The sequence below is a fragment of the Hemicordylus capensis genome, chromosome 1, assembly GCF_027244095.1.
Source record: "Hemicordylus capensis ecotype Gifberg chromosome 1, rHemCap1.1.pri, whole genome shotgun sequence".
Lineage (NCBI taxonomy): Eukaryota > Metazoa > Chordata > Lepidosauria > Squamata > Cordylidae > Hemicordylus > Hemicordylus capensis.
The window spans coordinates 249,106,296-249,114,504 of NC_069657.1; the positions used below are offsets into that span (position 1 = coordinate 249,106,296).

Consider the following 8,209-nt stretch of genomic DNA (forward strand, 5'->3'; position numbering starts at 1 on the left):
TCTCTCACACACACACCACAACCACCACAACCTGTCTCTCTTCTCTTCCTCCATCTTCTTCCTTCCTGCCTTCCTTCCCTCCTTCCTTCCTTCTTTCCTACTCAGCCACAAAGCACCCAGAAAAGGAACAGCCTTCCTTTCCTCTCTCCCAACAAACAAATGGACAAAGTAACAAACTGAAATGCAGCTCCCCACAACATACACCTGGGGTATTCTTAGAGTGCTTGAGCTGAAGCGGTAACACGAGGCAGCCTGCAGCCATGTTATTCCTGGAAGAATGCTCCACCTTGGAAGAATCTATTGGCCATTCATTGCCTGGGTTTGCCAGGATTTCTGGTCGGCCTGTTTTTGTTCACACATCCAAGGAAACTGTGCTGTAGTGTATGGCCAGCAGGACAGAAATTTAGAACGGCTTCTAGCTAAAATAACTTTGAAACCCCATACCTTGGAAAATACACGATGGAGGTTCACCGGCCCAGTGGAGGAGGAGGTCCCTGCAAGTTGGCTGAATATTTGACATAATCAAAACAGGGAAAAGACAAAGAGGAATTATTGTATTGTTTGGTCTGAAGAAACTCTAGTTGCAAACTGAGAGAAGCCAAGGTTTTAAATTGCTGAAATGTAGTCTTTTTTCAAACGGATTTTTCTGAAATGTGGCTGGATTATACCCCTCCCCAGGTACATTTTCTGTGACTTAATACATACTGATAGGACAAATTGTTAATAATTTTGTTATTACATACTTGGGTCTTCTGAAGAACATCTCGGTAATATTAACTTAGTATTGATATTTGAATTTATTAAGAGTTTTTAATCTGTTATAAATCTATTTTTAAGAACCACTTTTAAGATCTGGGGGAAATGGCATAATTTTTTTGCCCCCCCCCATATCCCCCCTTGTTATCCATTTGTAGTCATCCTAAATTTCCAGATTTAGACTCACCCTCTCGATTACTTGGTGTCTTTGGAGGTGTTGCAAATAGTTTAAAGGATTTTTATTATTTGCATAAGCCAATTGATTTAGAACCAATTTGGGAGAAGTTTATGAATAAGCATTTCTCTTGGTTAAATTTTCTTCAGTTTCAGTCCTTTATTTTACATCCTGATATAGTTAAGCAGGCTAATAGGAGTTTGACTATGTTTGAAGAATTAATATTAAAGGCTTCAGAAGTTTCTAAGGGATTTATTTCTAGATTATACGAGATTCTAATAATGCAAACATCTTATCCATTAATTGGCCTTAAGTTGGCCTAGGAAAATGACCTACAACAAACTATTAGCAACTCACAATGGAATGGAATACTGAAATGGAAGCCGGTGTTTTCTACCTCTTCCCGAATTAGAGAGAATTTTGTTAAGCTCTTTCACAGGTGGTATTTGACCCCTTCTAGATTATTTCACGTTAATAAGAGTTTGTCCCCACTATGCTGGAATGGCTGTGGAAATAGGGAAACATACTTCCATCTATGGTGGTCTTGTCCCAGTATTTTCTTCTTTTGGACAGAGGTATTTTTAGAAATGGGTAAAATTACACAACAGAGGTTAGATATGAGACCAGAGTTGGCTCTATTAAATGTATTTTCAAAAGCTAATTTGGCATTATTGTCTAAGGATCTTATAGTTTTCATGTTAACTGCGGCTAGCTTATCCATTGCACAATACTGGAAGCATAAAACCATGTCTCTGACATCTTGGTATCAGTCCATGTGGCATATTGCCATATCTGAAAAATTGACCCATATTATTCGTCTTTGAGCGGGTCAAGCTAATTCAAATGATTTTTTCATGATACAGTCAGATTTTATTCTGTTCACAAATGAAGATAATTTTAGTCATTCTCCTCGATCTAATTATTTATATATCTGGAAGGATGGTTAATGGATGTCATTATGCATCAGTTTTACTATTCATGTTTATGTATTGTCTTATTAAAAATAAATAAATAAATAAATTACATACTTGGGTCTTGCTTATACCCTAAGAAGCAAGTGATGGTAGAGACGCAACATGATAGAATAAATTGTCTCTTCATAGTGTTGATAGGGATACAACCTCTTGCCCTGTTGGCTAAATGGGAAAAGATGGGAGAGCTAAATGGGAGAGTAACTGTTGCCAATCATCCCATCTTAATATTGCTCCCATTGGCTGATCTTCTTTGTAGCCATATATAAATGGCTAAGAGAATTTGGTGAATTATACGAGTACAGCACATTGGTGGATAAGGAGCTATAGATGCCATGTTTTTGGTTGATGGCTCCACTGATTCCACACATGGTGTTACCTTTTTAATTAGAAGGCATAGCTATGTATAGGTCATATATAAAGACCAAGAGGCATGTCCTTAAGCCAACAACTAAATGGTCACTCATTTGATATCAAGAGCAACAACACCAAGAAGTCAGACAGGGATAATTTCACTCTACCAAGACACAGCTTCACAGGTCCAAGAGTAATTGCTCTTAAAAAGATCAGTCCTGGTGGACACATGGAATCAGCTGAACAGGAGTTCATTAAAAAAAAAGAAAGAGACTGTTAACCTTGTACTTAACAGAGATTATGCTTTCCTGTTACACTATGATGATCTACTTAACATATATTATGGTATATTATTCTACATGACCTTTCTGCTGTGCTTCAAGCAGATCCTGCATTGCATCTGATGAAATGGGCTATTGCCCACAAAAACTCATGCTCTAATTTTAGGGCTGCTATATGGAAAAGAGGACAGGTCTCATGTACCCAGGGGCAGAGCTACCACTGGACAAGGGGGTACAGATGTTCTTGGGCCACTAGAGTCTGAGGGGGGCATCATGGCACCCCTTGCCCCTCCCCCAGGGCACCCCCTTGCCCCCTCCCACACCTAGCTGGTGAAGGAAGTGCTGGGGAATGTGAAGCGAGTCCCTCTCCTGTCCAGCTAGCTCTGTATTCAAGTGCTGGCTGGTTGGGGGCAGAGAAAGGAGCTCCCAGTCAGCACTTGAACGAAGCACTGACCTGGGAGAACTGGGAGTGAGGCTGAGCAGCCCCTATTCTGGTACCAGCCATGCCCCCTACATCTGATGCTAATGCAGGGGATGTGGTTTGGGCATGCACACTAGTATGCACCCACCTGTTTGCAATGGAGTTGGGGCTAGCAGTGTGCATGGACCATTCAATGCCTTACCAGCTCACTCGAATCAGGTGAATCAGTGGCTCAATTGCAAACCACAGTAGAGCCAGTTAGGGTGGATCGGTTTGGCTTTGAAAGGGTGGCTGGGGGTGGGGGGACGGGCAGCAAGAAATGCAGTTTCAAGTCCTTACTGGCCTGGCGTGGCTGCCAGCGCTGCCACTCGCTCCCCTGGTGCATACCAAACATGTGGCAATCCCTGTTCGGCAAGCCACCCATGCAGTGGTGGCACAGTTCTGTCCTCCATGGATACGCAGAGGCCATTTGTGTGGCTTCTGTGCATCCATGGAGGCCTGAACCACGCCGCTGCTGAAGGGGGATTGCTGCATCCCATTGGGCTGCGCCAGGGTGGGGGGAGTAGCAGTGCTGGCAGCCATGCTGGGCCGGTAAGAACTTGAAACTACATCTCTCGCTTCCCCACCCTCCTGAGCTACATGACCCATGATGTTCCTTCCAGTTCTATAATAGAAGGAAGCAGAGGAATGCAAGAGTGATACAGTATGAGTTGACTGCAATATTTTACTTATTTTTATTTATTTTATTTTACATTTTATATCCTGCTCTTTCTCCAAGGAGCCCAGAGTGGTGTACTACATACTTAAGTTTCTCCTCACAACAACCCTGTGAAGTAGGTTAGGCTGAGAGAGAAGTGACTGGCCCAGAGTCACCCAGCTAGTATCATGGCTGAATGGGGATTTGAACTCGGGTCTCCCCGGTCCTAGTCCAGCACTCTAACCACTACACCACGCTGGCTCTCATATGGAATATGAAATATGGAAGTTCCTTCATTGCCTTATCCATGCCAGATGATCTATTTACAAATCAGCCAACCAACCAAACACCCTGAGAATTTGCTGTTTTTTTAAAAAAATGATGCCTCAAAATTTGCTGCCCAAAGCAGCTCACACCACCCTGCCTAAGGGTTGGGCCAGCCCTGAAACTTTGTCCCCAGCAGAAGGCTAGCCTGCTCTGTTATAAGGTTATCCTGTTACAGGTGTTGGGTTGGGGCCAGCATGAGCAAAGAGAAAATCCAGGGTTGTTTCATTTGAAAAGCCTTTGCTTTAGTTGATTGCAGACCATACTTTTCATTTTATATCTGCTGCATTTAATCGACTAGATTTATTTCCACATATCTGTTATCTGGAGAGGGGAGCGCTCTGCCTCTTAGATGTTGTTCCCATGTTCAGTATTATTTGAGAATGCAGGAATAAACTCTGCACCACACAGAAAGCTTTTTCAATCACACTGTTGTGCTTTTCTTCCCTTCTCAAAAGCCGGAGACTTTTTTCTCATATTCAAAGCGTTACGCCCTGCTGCCCATGGGAGCACTTGGATGAGGACTAGATAAGAGAGTTACATTAGGGCAGAAATTCGGGTCACATCATATCAAACTGAAAGCATCAGGCCAAATACAGGCTTGGCTAATAAGAGTTGTACACAGTCATTTTAAATTTTTCAGGCTCATCTTGAAATTTAAGAAAAAGGAAGCAGAAGCAATGAAGGCATTTGCAAGAAGGATGTGTTTTTATTTCCATGCCATGTTTTACACGTTTCCCTCCTTGGATCTGTTTTTTGCCCCCAATTATGTCAATCACTTTTTGAGAGTTAGGCCTAGTTCTCTGAGGTGGGAAACCTATGTCTGGGCTGTAGCACTTCATGAATGCAGGGGTGCAGGCTGAGCAAAAGCTTGAGGAGCAATTCCTCACTTAATTTTTTATTTATTTATTTTTTTGACAGAGAGAGGAAAGAGTTCTGGGGGGAGAAAAATATGTTTTGGGGATTTGAGATACAGGTTATTGGGTTTGGTGAGGGGCTGTTCAGTAAAATAAGGGGGGAACTCCTCAAATGCTTGTGGGGGGTATCTGCATCCCTGCATGAATACTTTTTCATATAACATGCTTTGAACATAAAACACTGGCATGTTAGGGAGAAGCCTGAGCTACAATCCTATTCGCTCAGTGGAGGCTGGTGGTTCCTGGGACAGGGGTGGGGCTAGGCAGGGCAGGTGGGAGGTGGAGCCACAGATAGTGAGAGGCGGAGCCAATTGTGGGCAGCAGCAAAGGTGGAGCCAGGACTAGGTGGCTGCCTTAGCAATAAATGGCAAAGTGCAGGTTTGTAGATGAGCAGGATCAAGCAGAAGGTTGCCAGTTCGAATCCCCGCTGGTATGTTTACCAGACTATGGAAAACACCTATAATGGGCAGCAGTGATATAGGAAGATGCTGAAAGGCATCATCTCATACTGCGCGGGAGATGGCAATGGTAAACCTCTCCTGTATTCTACCAAAGGAAAACCATAGGGATTTGTGGTCACCAGGAGTCGACACTGACTCAACTTTAGGATCAAAATACAAACACACACTCAAGCACACAAATCTCAATTGCTCATCAGCAGAGATAGAGAGAGAAATATGGAAAACATCGGTTGCTTTATAGTGCTTAACAACAGGACTACAGTAGTGTGTAGATTTGTATCGAACATGGCAGGATCAAAACTCAAGCACATATACACAGGAAAAGAAATGTACAAGCCACAAGTAAAGCACAGACCAGCTACAAAAGGCTGTTTCTGTGGAGAGTACAGGTGGACCTTGTTATCTGTGGGGGTTCCATTCTTGACTGAAGCTGTGGATAACAAAAGAATTGATACTGAGGCACTGAGGCAATGGGAATCAGGGATTAGGTTCCAAGAGACTAAAAAAAAATGGCTAAAATCAGCAAATACTGAAGAAATAAGAGAAAGTAGGAGCCATTCCATTCCCTGTGGGTCTCCAGCTGCCCAGCAAAAGCTAAAATGCTTCAATTTTTCTGTGCCACAAAAGGGTGACTGGAAATGACCTCAGAGGTCATTTATGGTCACCTAGGAACCACGGATACATGGTTTTAACCCCTTTAAAATCATGTATAGGTCCACCTGTAAATGCATTCTGAAGTCACCATGGCAGCTCTGCCTGCTAGGGATGTGCACAGAACTGGTTTTGTGCACTCCCGGGAGGGTGGGGTGGTTGCTTTAAGGTGTGGGGAGGGTGTCCTTACCTCCCCCACCACGTTTCCCCCGCTCACACTGCTGTCAAAATCGCTGGCATGGGGTGGTTCTATACCTTCTTGCCACCCTGGTCAATGTAATACCGGAAGTGGTCAGTGTGCATGCGTGTGTCACCCATGCACACTGGCCACTTTCAGTATTACACTGACGGGGCGGCAAGAAGGTATACAGCTGCCCCACAGCAGTGATTTTGACAGCAGTGCTGGTGGGGGAAGTGCAGTGGGTGAGGTAAGGACACCCTTCCTGTGCCTTATTGAAACCCCCTCCCCATCTCTGAACCAGATCAAATGCTGGTTCGTGCACACCCCTACTGTCTCCCTGATTATTTAATAAATCAATACTACTACTAATAAATAACAAGAAGAAATAACTCTGAGCCAGAGTGGTACAGTGTTTAGTGTCCTGATCTTGACTGGGGAAACCCAAGTTCAAATCCCCATTCAGCCATGAACCTCACTGGGTGATTCTGGGACAGTCACTTATCTCTCAGCATAACCTTCCTCATAGGGCTGTTGGAAGGATAAATGTAACTATGTGCACACTCTGGACTTCTTGGAGGAGGCACAGGCTATACATGTAACAGCAAATAAATCTAAATAAGCCACAGGTAAAGCAGATACCAGCTACAAAAGTGGAGAACAAATGCATTCTGAAGTTACAGGGGCAGCTCAGCCTACCTATTTCAAAGATGCATATACAAATTTAAAAACTACAGGTTTTTCAATGATGCTTGTTGCAGCTATGAACCATTTCCTATAACTTAGAGGACACCTAGGGAAGCAAAGATGCATGGGGACACCCTCTCCCTGCTCTATGCCTGCTGAACAGCTGGGTGCCACTTTCTGTCCACCTTGCGTGCCCACTTAGCCTGGGTGTTCATCCTAGTAAGCAACAAATGCTTTTCATAGAGACCACTTCCTTAAACCTTGCCCGGTGAACCATAACCCCCAGATGACATATTAATGTTAAAGATATTGGCCACAATCCAGAGAACAACCAGAGAACATCCAGAGAACAACTGGTTAGCTCTCTGCATAGCAAATTATTCATTTGCTATGCAGAGAGCTAACCAGTTGTTCTCTGGTTGTTCTCTGGTTGTTTAAAATTATTTTCCTTCCAACAGAATCCATTTCTTCCCTATACCACATCCACAGCGAAAGCCACTTCTGCAATTATTTGAAAAGCAATTTGGACTCAGAAATCCATGCATATGCCCTAAAAGGACTTACTGGCTTCTTATGTCAGTTTCTAATCTAATTAGTCCAGTCTTACAGTTTGCTGTTTCTTCCAATGTTTTATGGCATGTCATTTTGGAAATGGGACATAATGCTTTGCATACAGATCACTTCAGAGAACAAGAGAGAGAAAGCAGATATTGCATTCCTCTCCTCCAAACAAACCCAAACAAAGAAGCCAGCAAAAGATCAGACTTACCAAAAGCTAGCGAGCCTACCTGCTCTCTAACTAAAATGACATTTGGATTCTTCTGAGTAGCTAAAAGAAAAAGACTTCCCAACCCTCTGGGCACTCTGATTGGCTGCCTGAGGAGTCAATCAGCCTAGTCCCTCTCTGCTTGGGTTATAGGGCAGTCCTAGAACAGCACACTTTGCAAAAAGTGAGCATGCTTATTGGCTCCTACCTTATGAATATTAATATTTTAAAAGATCTGGGGGTTTTCATTTGTTCTTTGAGGCTGGTGCTACTATCGCCCACCTGACAACTCTTAAAGGAGCAGCAGGCTGAAGGCAAGAGCAGCAGGGAACAACAGAGGGAGGTGGTAGGCACACAAAATGGAGGCAGGGACAACATGGCTGACTAAGAAATTTAAGGTGAGCACTGCCCACTTTACCCATAGATAAGATCTGCCCCTGCTAACAATCACTGCAGCCTCAAGAGTATGATCTTGTTTTGTAGATTTGATTTTCATAAATGAGACTGTAGCTATTATTATTTTTTATTATTATTATTTATTTGATTTGTATATCACCCTTCCAAAATGGC

General features: G+C 43.3%; 1 long non-coding RNA gene across 1 annotated transcript; it reads right to left on the reverse strand.

Moving 5' to 3' along the window:
- Window positions 1-446: 446 nt before the first annotated feature.
- Window positions 447-7,677, reverse strand: LOC128340863 (uncharacterized). The gene is made up of 3 exons (XR_008314040.1): window positions 7,643-7,677; window positions 1,960-2,067; window positions 447-505 (listed from the first exon to the last, which is right to left on the reverse strand). It is a non-coding gene; the product is annotated as an uncharacterized LOC128340863 (long non-coding RNA).
- Between the last annotated feature and the right edge of the window lie 532 nt (window positions 7,678-8,209).